We start from the raw sequence: 13,791 nt of genomic DNA, 5'->3' as shown, positions 1-13,791 counted from the left end.
TGCCATGTATCTTGGCACTGACATTTGTGGCTATCTTTCTGGCATGGGGACTTCTGCCAAGATTATTTTAATGCTGACACTTCTGTCTATTCTGGGAGGATATCTCTGGAGAGAGGCAGCCAGTGCCCATGTCTCAAGACCTCTGGAATGTAATATTGAATCGTCCATGGTACCCTGGCTTTCTGGGTGGGAATCTATATTATGTACTCTACAGAGACCTGGAAAGATTTTTTTTTCCTCCTCTCACATGTTAGAGGAACCTAAATGTTCCCAGCCTCCGATGACCCACATTTGTAACCAATCTATCAAAACAAACCACAAAAAGGACTGGAGTGTCCATACATGCTGCATTGTGAATGAACCTCAAAACACTATGCACAGTGGAAGAAGCCAGACTCAAATGGCCACATATGGTATGATTCCATTTGACTGAAACAGAATGGGCAAATCCATAGAGACAGGAAAGCAGACTGGAGTTTACCAGGGGCTGAGGGGCAGGGGAATGTGAGTGACTGCTTAAAGGGCAAGGGGTTTTCTTTGGAAGTGATGACAATGTTTTGAAATTAGATAGAGGTACTAGTTGCACAACACAGCAAATGTACCAAAGGCTGCTGAACTGTGTATCTTAAAATGTTTAATTTTATGGGGATGCCTAGGTGGCTCAGTGGTTGAGCCTCTGCCTTCGGCTCAGGTCGTGATTCCAGGGTCCTGGGATTGAGTCTCGCATGGGGCTCCCCTCAGGGAGCCTGCTTCTCCCTCTACCTTTGTCTCTGCCTCTCTCTGTGTGTCTTTCATGGAAAAATAAAATCTTTCTTAAAATAGTTAATATTATGTATATGAATTTCACTTCAATTTTTAAAAATATCCAAATCATTGCAAAAAGTTTGATGTGGCTGGCAGTGCCTCATACATGCATTGGGATACAAAATGAATACAGTAAGAAATCAGGACAAAAGAAAAATGGGAGTAGAAAAGAAAATGAATCCCGGGTGTGGCTGGCATACAAACTGCAAGCCTTGAGCTGTCATTTGATTATACGAAGTGGCTGTGAATTCAACTGGAGCTTCCCAGCAGCTGAAGCAAAACGGAAGGCACCCGAGTTCTTCCAAAATTTGCAGAGTAAAGAATGGAATGTGTCAGAGGTATGCAGAAAATGCTCTACTGAAGGCTGGAAGAATTTTCTCCCACAAATCCCTAAAGGAGACAATGTTAGAGACGGGCTCTCACTGACAGGGTTTCCCAAGGTGCCCCTCTGCCTGGCCATGCAACTCAAACACCAGCTGTTTACTGTAAGAAGCAGGTTTGGCAAACCTCCCAGTCTGTCCCTCCCAGGCCCACAAAGAAAACGACTCCATTCAGAAAACTATGGGACCCATGGACCCCTAAAATAAACCAGAAGAAATGTGTTGTCTAAGTTCACCTAATATTTGCTGGGCATCTACTGCTGTGCCCAAGCAGGCTTAGGCCCCGGTCACACAACGGTCAGCAAAGCAAACCTCACGAAGCTTGTCCTCTAGAATGGGAGACAGACATTATTTTTTTAAAATCACATAAATGTATCTTTACTAACAGTGTTTAGGATGAAGAAAAAACAGAGGAAAGATATAAACAGGTAACAGTGGAGGAACTGGTCATGGCATTTAGGGGAAGGTTTCTCTTGAGGTGGTGACGTTCGAGATAAGCTCTGGAGAAGAGTTCAACCAGAAAAGAGAAGGGAAGGCTTCCAGACAGAGGAAAGAAGATTGCAAAGGCCCTGAGATGAGAGGGAGGAGCCCAGAGGGTACTGGGAAGTGAGGGAGAATCAGTGTCACTGAGACAGGGTGTGCCAGAGAAAGGAAAGGGAGAAGGTGAAGAGAGATGGACAGAGGCCAGATCACCGCAGTCTGAAGAGGAAGACAGGAATGTGCAGGTCTGGTTGCACTGCTGCCCATGCTGGGGTGTGGAGGGCCATGGAAAGATGGCCATTAGGGTGGGGAAGGAAGCTGGTTTTGAGGACTGAGGGATATCATGGTATTGTTGCACCCAATGGTCCCTAGATGCAGGAAGCAAGAGTCCAGAATGAACAGGCCCTTGTCCTACTGATAATATTGGGCTAGAGAGTTCTTCCTCTCATTTGGAAAGCCTTTCCTGGCTATATCTCTATATATCACTAGTATGTGTACCCAAAATGCTGTTAATTCTTTTTTAATGTTTACCTCTAGTATCTGCAAGATCTTTCCTCACATCCCTGGAAGTCTGGAGAATCTGTTGGCTTCCACAGTAACCATTCATTGAGTTTGTTACATGGTAGACGCTTAGGACATTACAACTCCCACATGAGATAGGCATGATTAGCTACATTTTACAGATGAGAAATTGGAGACAGAGAAGTTGGAGTGTTTGCTTGTGGTGATTCAGGTAGAAAGTGGAAAATCCAGATCTGACCCAGGTCTTCCTGATGCTTCAAACTGCTGCCTTTTGAACCACAGTTCACTGACTGTCTAGTGATCCCTGAGGTCACCCATGGTATGCCTTCAAAGGCCCTCAGTCTTAAAGCTCATCTACACCTCCAACCAGCTGGTAGACCTTAAGAAAGGCACCAGCTTACGCTTTCCTTTTAAGATAAAGGAGTTGTCTGACTTAGGGTTTCTAAAATGCATTCCTCAACAATTTAGTCCTTCAAGGTTCTCCATAACAAAGAGTTCCCATGATCAAATCCACCGAAAAAGCTTTGCATACTCAATCTCCCTCTTGGTGATTCACTATATAGGTAGGGCTTTGAAAAATCTCCTACAGTCTACTTATGTCCACACCTATTGGAGCATGGAATCCTTTTGGTGTATAATTCCTAAGATCACCCTAGGAAACTGGTGATCCAAAGCACACAATGTCCGAAGAACAAACTTGAACACTCAAGCACTGATTGTACATATCATTCTGGGCTCTGGAAAAAATGTAAATGGTCAAGATAGCTCCTGCCCTCAAAGAAATCCTACTCTGGTGGGTGGCATAAGCATATCTACAATGGACTATAATATTATATGTGAAATGTCTAGCCTGGTGTCAAGGAATAGGCACTTATTGGATAAGGGAGGGCTAGAAAATATGTTAGAGGAGGAAAGTAAGATAGCCTAGCAAGAGGAGCAATGCATCATGTGTGGGTGGAGAGGAATGGCAGTGGTCACAAGGACCAGAAAGAAGAGGTCACCAAGTGGGGCCTTAAAAGGTAAGCCAGAAGAGAGGGTGGAAGAGAAGATGATCGGAACTTCAGAGTCAAGGAAATGGATCAGCCAAGGCACAGAATGTTCAGGAAAGGGTAATTAATTTGATGACAGTGGATGAAAATCCAGGGGGTACACAAGAATACGGACCCAGATGTTCTCTGAGAAAACATTCTTCCCTGGCTATGTGTTTGTGACCCAAGGACCTTCATCAACCTCTCTTGTCTTGTCTGTGACACAGCCAGAATTCCTGATCTAGATTTTCTGATCATGCCTGCTGCATTCCAACCGTTCACTCAGTCAAGCTCTAACCCCCAAAGAGTGGAGATACCACGATCAGAGAGTAAAACTTCAGCCCTGAATTTCCCTCTCAGTTTTCCTTAACTAGGTTCCCAAAGGTCACATGGAGTTCTACTTAACAGTTAGGAATACTTTAGGCTGTAACAAAAAATTCAACTAAAGTAACTTAAACCAATTTTCCTCCTGTGGGAAAGGAAGGGTGAGAGTGAGATGGAAATGCTGGTATCTGGGGGGTTGCCCCCTAACCCACAATACCCTCATTTCAGGGATCTGCCCCAGAGAAGTCATATGGTCATCCTAACTCCTACCACAGCCATCTCCTTCACCAAGGAGGTATTTTGTTTTTCCCACATGATATACCTGCAGACAGAATGTGCTGATTATAATTCAGCAGCTCAGTCATGTCAGGACCACTGTCTCTGCAATTCTTTTCTCTTTTTCATCTTGTTTACATGGTCAGTTATGGCTACACCCATCACATCTGTGCTCAAGGTAGAAATAAGTGAAAAGACAGAAAGCACATATTTCCACAGAGCTCCCAAACTCTCCCATGTGCACATGTCCAGAATGTTATGTGACTGCCTCTAGTTACATGCATGTGTGAGGAAGTGGGTGTCTCATTGGGGACTGAGTTCACTGCTGCTCTGAACAAAACCAAAGTACTGTCAGCAAGGAAGAGGGACATGGATACAGTGTCAGTCATGAGCAATGCCTGCCATCTGTGGGCAATAGAATTCTGCTATGCCATCAGGTAGAATGTGGACCCAATGACAGAGCTCAGCCCCCACAGAATGACTGTTTCTCAGACATTTCTACAAACCACTCAGTTCTCTTAAGGTTAATGCAAAAAATAATTTTACTGTTTAGAAGAGTTAAGTGGATGGACTCTGTGGGATTTAAGGATTTCTTTAAAAGGTCTTGGGGAAAAGGCACAACTAATTATGTGCCTTAAACCTAACACACAGCAAACTCTGACTAGGGTACTTAGAAGTACAGGACAGCCTGTGCTCTCAGGGATGCAGTGCTCCGCCTTTCTCAGCAGAAGCTGAACCTCAGCAGCATCTTTAGAATCTGCCATATTTCCCTTGAGGTGGCCTGGGGATGGGACTTCATGCTTCATTGAAAAGGAAGGTTCAAAATAGATACACCGAGAATGACAGCAAGACTGGGGAGGTCTGCTGGGTGTAAAATTATAGTTGTGTCTTTCTTTGATTTTTGACTTTCTGTTTCCTAAAATATTTTCATAATGAAGGCTCAGTTCCCTGCTCTCATTCTGCCCTTCATCTGGTGTCTTCAAGGTGGGATAATGATAGCTCCCCTCAACTAAGTGCTCATTATAAGTCAGATACAATGCTATGTGCTATGCTCTGCCTTACTGGGCCTCATAACTGCCCTGAAGAATAACTGTCCTCATCCCATCCTGTACATGAGGAAACTGGGGTCCCACAGGAGCAAATGAACATGCCCAAGACTATTGCATATCAGGTGCCAGACACCTAACCATCATGCCACTCGGCTCTCCAAGGCTACTGCTCAAGCCTAAGAACATAGAAGCTGTTCAGCTTTACATAGGTCCTCATAGGAAACTGAATCCCACTGGGGCCCCTGCTAGCTCTGACCCACAGTGTCTGTCTTCTTCATTTAGGAACTGGGCAGCCAGTATTAGAACTAATATAAGTGCAGCTGCACCTCAAGCCAGGCCTTGAGTGACATTTAATTGGAGTGACAATTGACCCTCACAACAGTTCAACAGAAAATCTAAGAGACTGGTTATTGTGATGATCAGCCCTGTGTTCTGGCAGATTTGAATCCTGCTAGCTGTGTGACCTCAGGCAAGTGTCCTAATCTCTCTGAGCCTCATTTCTTCTTCTGTTAAATGGTGCCTATCACGGGAACTTTGTGAATAACAAGTTAAATAATCCATAAGAATTGTATAGCACCTTGGGTGGCATCCCTTAAGCTCTCAGTCAATATCAGCTACTGATTACTATTCTAGAGGGGAAGTTCTATTACCCTTATTTTAAGGATGAAGAAACCAAGGCGGCTTGCCCAGGTCACATAGCTAGAAAGTGGCAGAGTTGGGATTGGAAATCAGGTCTGAGCTGGCTTCATTCACAAGTCACGATGCATCTTTCCATCAGGAGTGACCAATGAAGCATCTCTAACAGAACATGAGCACCATCAGAGGGAAACAGCGTGTGCTGCCAAGGGAAGATTTTCCCATTTGATGGCCAAAACCTCGAAGAATGGGGTCTAGGCATGGCCAGACCCTGGGCAGAAGTGACGCATAGCAGATTCCCCTTTTTGCTGTTAGCAGCAAGCACGTGCATGGGGAGCCTGCCTTCTGGGGCTCCAAACAGGAAAGTCATGAATTTGCATCCTCCAGAGATGGTACCCAGTGCTCCCTGTAATATCTTCTGGAGGTGTCAGCACATCACAAAGCATTCCTACTTGGCCCAGAGAAGCTGCTCCCAATTATACCCAAGGTTCAGAAACAACAAGACATGTGGGCCTGCCACTAACTATTCCTGTTCAAGTCTATGGAATTTCGGCCTTTGAGGCCTCCATCGGCAAACACTCAGAGATATTTTCCCAGGCCAGTGCAAACATGCTTCCAGAAGGCTTCTCCAAGTGCTCCTGCCTTCTTCAAATAGGCCAAGAGGGTTGGGTTTTTTTTCCTCTTTGGGCATGAGAAAAGTACAGCATGTATTGCACATAAACGTAAACAGTAGGTACAAGGTAGCCAGAATGGTTTGGTTTTGATTTTTTCATTAGAGCATTGAAATAGATGACCAGGGCACTGCCTCTAGGGCAAGCTGCCAGAGTCCACTGGGCAAGAGGCATGGGGCTGGACATGGCCGGCATAGCTCTTTGGTGCTCTTTGCACTGACATGCTGCAGAGAGACAGTGCATGTTTGCTAGGCTTTGTGGTGAGTTTTATAAATCCCCATCTGTGTGCACAAAGCAGAGAATTCTCTGCCCTTGGGCCTGCCCACCTGGATGCACACCATCAGTGTGAGGTGTCCTCTTCCTGGAAATCAGATATCTGAAGGGCCAGTAAGAGACCAAAGGGGCAGCTTCATCCCACCCAGGGTGTGGAGAAAAAGCAATAGGCTGTGGCAGAAAGAGCGGTAGGCTTCAAAAAGATGACCTGGGTCCTGTCTCACCTCTTTCATCCTCATCAAGTCCTCTGTTCTCATCTGGAGAACATGGTTCATCATGCCCTTTTTGCCATCTTATAAGGTTCATCCAATAAGGAGATGTGTTTGCAGGCTCTTATCTGCAAAGAGCCCAACCTCGAGGAGGTGCCTACTTAGTGTTTTTGAATGAATGAGGGAATTAACAACTTGGTACATTTGCAGGGAAAACAAGGGCACTTGTTCTGAAAGCAGCATTTAGAATGTTTGTGGTTAAAGGCTGGGCCCATTTAAAGCACCGGGTAGACATCCTCTATAATTTCCTGAGTGAGCGGACAAAGCCAGGATACATCATCTTAAAGCCAACCCTGGCCCCTTGTGCCCTGCTGTTTAAAACCCTCTAACCACCTCACTAAGAAAGGCACCCAAATTTTGGCCATGGACTTTAAAATATGGCTGCAAATTGACCCTCCCCCAGAACTACTGAATCAGAACCTCTGAGATAAGACCCAACAATTTGTTTTTAACAAGCCCTCTGGGGGATTCTGATGTACTGCTGAAAATCACTTCTGCAGGTCCCAGTGATGGCCCCCAAAGGCCAGTGTCACAAATATCTATACAGACCTTTAAGGCTATAGTGGCCATCACTGTGACTCCCTTAGCTGCAGGCTCCAAATGACAGTTTCTATTTGAGCAAGACCTGCCAAGGAGTTGCAGCTCAAACTGGTAAGTCATCAGAAACTCCTAGCAAATCTGGATAAGGGAAGTGACCTGACTAAGGCCTTGTTGCAGAAGAATTTTGCTAGCAAGTATAGGATGGAGTTTCAAGGGGTGGAGGCAGATCAATGGCATACTCGTCCAGGTACCCTGTGTATTAGCTAGAATGCTTTCAGCTGCAGCTGCAAGTAATGGATTATCAAATGAAGGGTGTCTGAAACAGTATAGATCCTTACTATGTCACTTTGCAAGAAGCCCAGAGAAGAAGGCAGCATCACTTCCGAAGGACTCAGGTCTTCCCATCTGATGGCAGGTCAACCCTCATGGTCACAAGATGGCTCTCGAACACTGTATGTTCACTTAACACTTCAACGCAAAGGACTCTATCTTCTCCTTGGGGGAGAGAAATGTTCCCAGAAGTCTCCTAGAGGACCTTCCCTTATATCCCCTGCTCAAACTTTGGGGATCATGCTCACTCCTAGGCCAATCACTGACTCAGGACAATGGGATTGTCACAATTGGCTTTGATCCATCATGAACAAAACTGGGGCTCTGGATGGAGGAGAAGAGGAGAAAAGACAAAGGGCAGCGAATATGCTAACAACTCTGAGGGTATTTCTTCAGAAAGGGTTGAGCTCAGAGCCTGAGTGTCAAGTAACAGATGCCAGTGGGAGATGTCCTTGTAGCACATGGAAGATCCTCCGTAGCGAAGTAGGAAAAGATATTAGGAGGAGGAGAAGATATTAGGGTGAGCATAAACCCACCTTAGAAAATTAACTCTGTGGAGAAGCAGAGGCAGAGGGAGAAGAGCCAAAGCCACAGATTTAGATGTGAGAAAACTTCTAGATTTTTCTTGGAGCCATTTCATGAACAAAGGAAGACAGCATGACACTATAGCCATGGCACTGTGGACACCCCCACACGGTGAGGGGTCTCTTCTCTACCTGAAATCTTTTGGGGATCTGAGCTAGGGGGATGGCAGTTACCAGAGGCAGCTCAGCTTCTCAGGAGCTCTCAAATGCCTAGCGGGGCACATGGCAACCTGAGAGCAACCCTACATTGGGGATCTCAGGTCCTGATCTAACACTTTGTCTTTAGAAGCCAAACAACAAAACACCCCACCTGAGCATGCAGGGAGTTGGCATGGGGTCCATAGGGAAACCCAGGTGCCTGGGCTCATCAAGAACTTCCTCTCCGGAATACAAGGCTGTGACTATGAGGCAGAGTGGTCTGCCACACACATACCAAGGCCGGGGGGTCTGCCCCGGGGGCGAGTGGTAAGCTCTCAGGGCCCAGGAAGACAGAGAGCCCTGGCAGAAGGTGGGCATGAGTCACAGATGCCCCCCAGCCCCACCACACCTGGCCCCAGACTCCATCCATGAGGACACATTGCAGGGAGGGGTTGGGGACAAAGGGCTTCAAGGGGCTTTGCACAGAGAAGACCAAGAGGCTCCACAAACGGGAAGGCTGCCTTCCGCAGTGCTCCAAGGGAAGTGGTCCCAGGAAAAGCCCATGTCCCTTTTCCCGTGAGCCAGCTGGGAACAGGGTAAATAGGGTGCAGGCGCTCCCACTAAGGCACCTGCCCAGGGAGTCGGAGTCAGCAGGTTTGGATGAGGTAAGGACTGCGTGTGAGAGGCTAAGATAGATTGTCCCAGAAGGCAGGTGCTGCTCCCACCTCATACTGGAGCTACAGAGGGGTCGGCCAGGGTGAGAAGAGTTTTAGCAGGCTGAAAACAGAGTTCTGCACGACCCTCTCTGAACCAGAGTGCAATGTCCCTGGAAGCCTTTCTCCCGAAGCCCCCGCGCCTGGAAGATTTACTGTTCTAGGGGGTCTGTGTCTGTACTGCCACCTGCTGCAGTCCCAAGGCCCTGGGGTCAGCAGCTGCCTGCAGGCTCCCCCCCTTCCCCTGCTACCTTCCTGCAGCAGCCCCAGGGATGGGCAGTTTGCCCAGCCTCACAGCCTCTGAGTACTCCCAGGGGCACCTCTCTCTTCCTGCCACCTGAGGGGGCACGGGTGTACCTGTGCCTTCCCCAGCAGGTTGCTGGCTCCTGCCTGTCATCCTCACTTACAGAGAAGGCCTCCACGAACAAGGGGTGGTAGAAAGAGGGGGGGAGTGGGGGTGACTGGGTGACAGGCACTGAGGGGGGCACTTGATGGGATGAGCACTGGGTGTTATTCTATATATTGGCAAATTGAACACCAATAAAAAATTAAAAAATTTAAAAAAAAAAAACCAGAGGGCATGACTGATGATTAAATTATGAGCCGCTGGCAATTGATTCACCCTCCACCCATCTCCCCTCCCCAGAAACCAGGGTGATGAAACTGAAAGTTTCCACTCTCTAATCACATGGTTAGTTCTGCTGGCAACCAGCACCCATCCTAAGGTGGGGTCCGGAAGTCACTTCATTAACATAACAAGAGACACCTCTTAGGAACTTCCAAGGTTTTAGGAGCTCTGTGCCAGAGCTGGGACCAAATACATATTTCTGATTATAAATCACAATATCACCATCTGTATCTCCAGAAAGTAGCTCCATCAAGCTACATAGTGCAAGATGATAACATTACACTCACCTTTGTTACCTGTGAAGTGCCGGAACCCAGGAGGTATGTCTGTAATAGAAATGAGTACATGAACCAACCCTGTGGGAGTTCCCAGGGCCTCTAAATCATTGCCGGTGTGGTGGTCAAGAAGCTGGGTTTTAGAACCAGGTAAAACTGGGATTTACATCCTTGGCTTAATAATCTAGAAGCTGGGTGTGCATGAATGAGCTCTTTTCACATTAGAGCCTTAGCTTCCTTCTTTGTAAAACGGGGAAGGCAATACCCACTTCGTGGGGTTCCTATACTGCAGTGCTACATAGCAACATGACAGTAATAATAACAACAAAATCCAACTAAACTAAAAATTAATCCAAACTCAGAGATAGTTTCAGAATGAGAAAGAAAACTATACTGTAATGCTTTTTAAGTGGTCCGTGGCATGGAAGATAAGGTCAGGAGGAAGTGAAGTGGGGCCTGGGAAACAGGTGACAAATGACCAGAGGGCCTGGACACCTTAGAAGCAGTATTTCCCGAGCTTGAATGACCTTAATCATCAGCAAGCATTCAATACAAAGATTCTGAAGCCCTCCTTTTGGAGATGTGGACTCACTAGGTCTGGCGTGAGGCTGAGACATCTGTGTTATAAAAATCACCCCAAGTTCAAAAAGGGTGTTGCCTGTGTTCTCCTCTAGGATTTTGTTGGATTCCTGTCTCACATTTAAATCTTTCATCCATTTTGAGTTTATCTTTGTGTATGGTGTAAGAAAATGGTCTACTTTCATTCTTCTGCACGTGGCTGTCCAATTTTCCCAGCACCATTTATTGAAGAGACTGTCCTTTTTCCAGTGGATAGTCTTTCCTGCTTTGTCGAATATTAGTTGACCATAGAGTTGAGGGGCCATTTCTAGATTCTCTATTCTGTTCCATTGATCTATGTGTCTGTTTTTGTGCCAGTACCACACTGTCTTGATGATCAGAGCTTTGTAGTACAACTTGAAATCTGGCATTGTGATTGCCCCCAGCTCTGGTTTTCTTTTTCAATATTCCCCTGGCTATTCAGGGTCTTTTCTGATTCCACACAAATCTTAAGATCATTTGTTCCAACTCTCTGAAGAAAGCCCATGGTTTTTTGAACTTGGCCACAGCAACTTCTTGCAAGACACATCTATGAAGGCAAGGGAAACAAAAACAAAAATGAATTATTGGGACTTAAGATAAAAAGTTTCTGCACAGAAAAAAAACAACCAACAAAACTAAAAGACAACCTACAGAATGGGAGAAGATATTTGCAAATGATGTATCAGATAAAGGGTTAGTATCCAAGATCTATAAAAAGAACTTATTAAACTCAACAGCAAAGAAACAAACAATCCAATCATGAAATGGGCAAAAGACATGAAGAGAAATCTCACAGAGGAAGACAGAGACATGGCCAACAGCATGTGAGAAAATGCTCTGCATCACTGGCCCTCAGGGAAATACAAATCAAAACCACAATGAGATACCACCTCACACCAGTGAGAATGGGGAAAATTAACAAGGCAGGAAACAACAAATGTTGGAGAGGATGCAGAGAAAAGGGAACCCTCTTACACTGTTGGTGGGAATGTGAACTGGTGCAGCCGCTCTGGAAAACTGTGTGGAGTTTCCTCAAAGAGTTAAAAATAGACCTGCCCTACGACCCAGCAATTGCACTGTTGGGGATTTACCCCAAAGATACAGATGCAGTGAAACGCCGGGACACCTGCACCCCGATGTTTCTAGCAACAATGTCCACAATAGCCAAACTGTGGCCTCGGTGTCCATCGAAAGATGAATGGATAAAGAAGGTGTGATCTATATATACCCTGGAATATTACTCAGCCATTAGAAAGGATGAATACCCACCATTTGCTTCAACTTGGATGGAACTGGAGGGTATTATGCTGAGTGAAGTAAGTCAACTGGAGAAGGACAAACATATGATCTCATTCATTTGGGAAATATTAAAAAACAATGAAAGGGAATAAAAGGGAAAGGAGAGAAAATGAGTGGGAAATATCAGTGAGGGTGACAGAACATGAGAGACTCCTAACTCTGGGAAATGAACAAGGGGTGGTGGAAAGGGAGGTGGGCGGAGGGGGGATGAGGTGACTGAGTGACAGGCACTGAGGGGGGCACTTGACGGGATGAGCACTGGGTGATATGCTATATGTTGGCAAATCGAACTCCAATAAAAATATACAAAAATAATAATAATAATCACCCCAGGGGCACAGCCAGGTCTGGGTAGTGTGCATGGAAATGGGTGATCCCAGCTGAGCTCCAGACTCCTGTGTTCTCCTCACAATGTTTCATAGTTTTCAGCTTTATATTTACATATATAATCTATGTTTACTTAACTTTTGTATATGAGGTGTGAATCAAAGGTTATGAGTGTGTGTATATGTAATTGCTCCAGAACCACTCGTTGAAAAGACAGACCAATTCAGTTTCCTTTGCATCTTTGTTAAAAATCAATTGGCCAGGAGGGAGGGGCAAGATGGCAGAAGAGTAGGGTCCCCAAGTCACCTGTCCTCACCAAATTACCTAGATAACCCTCAAATCACTCTGAAAATCTACAAATTCGGCCTGAGATTTAAAGAGAGAACAGCTGGAATGCTACAGTGAGAAGAGTTCACGCTTCCATCAAAGTAGGAAGACGGGGAAAAAAGAAATAAAGAAACAAAAGGCATCCAAGTGAGAGGGGCCCCGCGAGGAGCCGGGCTAAGGCTGGGGCGAGTGTCCCCAGGACAGGAGAGCCCCGTCCCGGAGGAGCAGGAGCTGCACCAACCTTCCCGGGCGGAAAGGGGCCCGCAGGGAGGTGGAGCAGGGCCCAGGAGGGCGGGGATGCCCTCGGGCTCCCGGGGACACTAACAGGCACCTGCGCCCCGGGAGATGCGCCGAGCTCCCTAAGGGCTGCAGCGCTCGGCGGGACCCGGAGCAGCTCGGAGGGGCTCGGGCGGCGGCTCCGCGGAGGGGGCTGCTGGGCGGGAGCGCGAATCCAACAGCGCAGGCCCCGGAGCACAGGGCGCCGGGACACAGCCCAGGATCCGGCCTCCCCCGGGACAGGCAGAGGGCAGGAGGGCCCAGGACCACAAGGACGCTCCTGCCCTGAGCTGAGCAGGTCAGCGGCCCCGCCCCCGAGCCTCCAGGCCCTGCAGACGGAGAGCCCTGGAGCTACTGCGGGGGCTGAATCCAGGGCTCCAGAGCTGGCCACCGCCACTGGGGCTGTTCCTCCTGGGGCCTCACGGGGTAAACAACCCCCACTGAGCCCTGCACCAGGCAGGGGGCAGAGCAGCTCCCCCAAAGTGCTAACACCTGAAAATCAGCACAACAGGCCTCTCCCCCAGAAGACCAGCGAGGAGGACAAGTTCCAGGGGAAGTCAAGGGACTTAAAGTATACAGAATCAGAAGATACTCCCCCGTGGTTTTGTGGTTTTTTTTTTTTTTTTGCTTTTTTATTTCTGTTTGCTTCCCCTACCCTTTTTTTCCTTTATTCTTTCTTCTTCCTCTCTCTTTTTTTTGTTTTTTCTTCCTTTTTTTCTTTTTTCTTTTTCTCTTTTCTTTCCTTCTTTCTCTCCTCTCTTTTTCTCCTTTTCCCAATACAACTTGTTTTTGGCCACTCTGCACTGAGCAAAATGACTAGAAGGAAAACCTCACCTCAAAAGAAAGAATCAGAAACAGTCCTCTCTCCCACAGAGTTACAAAATTTGGATTACAATTCAATGTCAGAAAGCCAATTCAGAAGCATTATTATACAGCTACTGGTGGCTCTAGAAAAAAGCATAAAGGACTCAAGAGACTTCAGGACTGCAGAATTTAGATCTAATCAGGCAGAAATTAAAAATCAATTGAATGAGATGCAATC

At 46.6% G+C, this 13,791-nt stretch overlaps 1 long non-coding RNA gene across 1 annotated transcript in view; it reads right to left on the bottom strand.

Annotated features, from left to right (window-relative positions):
* Nucleotides 1–10,681, bottom strand: part of LOC121487798 — a 43,855-nt gene extending 33,174 nt beyond the window's left edge. The window contains exons 1-2 of the long non-coding RNA XR_005986915.1: nucleotides 10,513–10,681; nucleotides 9,933–9,971 (exon numbers count right to left, since the gene is read on the bottom strand). This is a non-coding gene — a long non-coding RNA (uncharacterized LOC121487798). The remainder of the gene's footprint in view (nucleotides 1–9,932; nucleotides 9,972–10,512) is intronic.
* Nucleotides 10,682–13,791: the final 3,110 nt, after the last annotated feature.

Source organism: Vulpes lagopus, chromosome 3, assembly GCF_018345385.1.
Source record: "Vulpes lagopus strain Blue_001 chromosome 3, ASM1834538v1, whole genome shotgun sequence".
Taxonomy (NCBI): domain Eukaryota; kingdom Metazoa; phylum Chordata; class Mammalia; order Carnivora; family Canidae; genus Vulpes; species Vulpes lagopus.
Note: the sequence above shows the minus strand (reverse complement) of the source record. Positions and strands in the feature narration are given on the sequence as shown.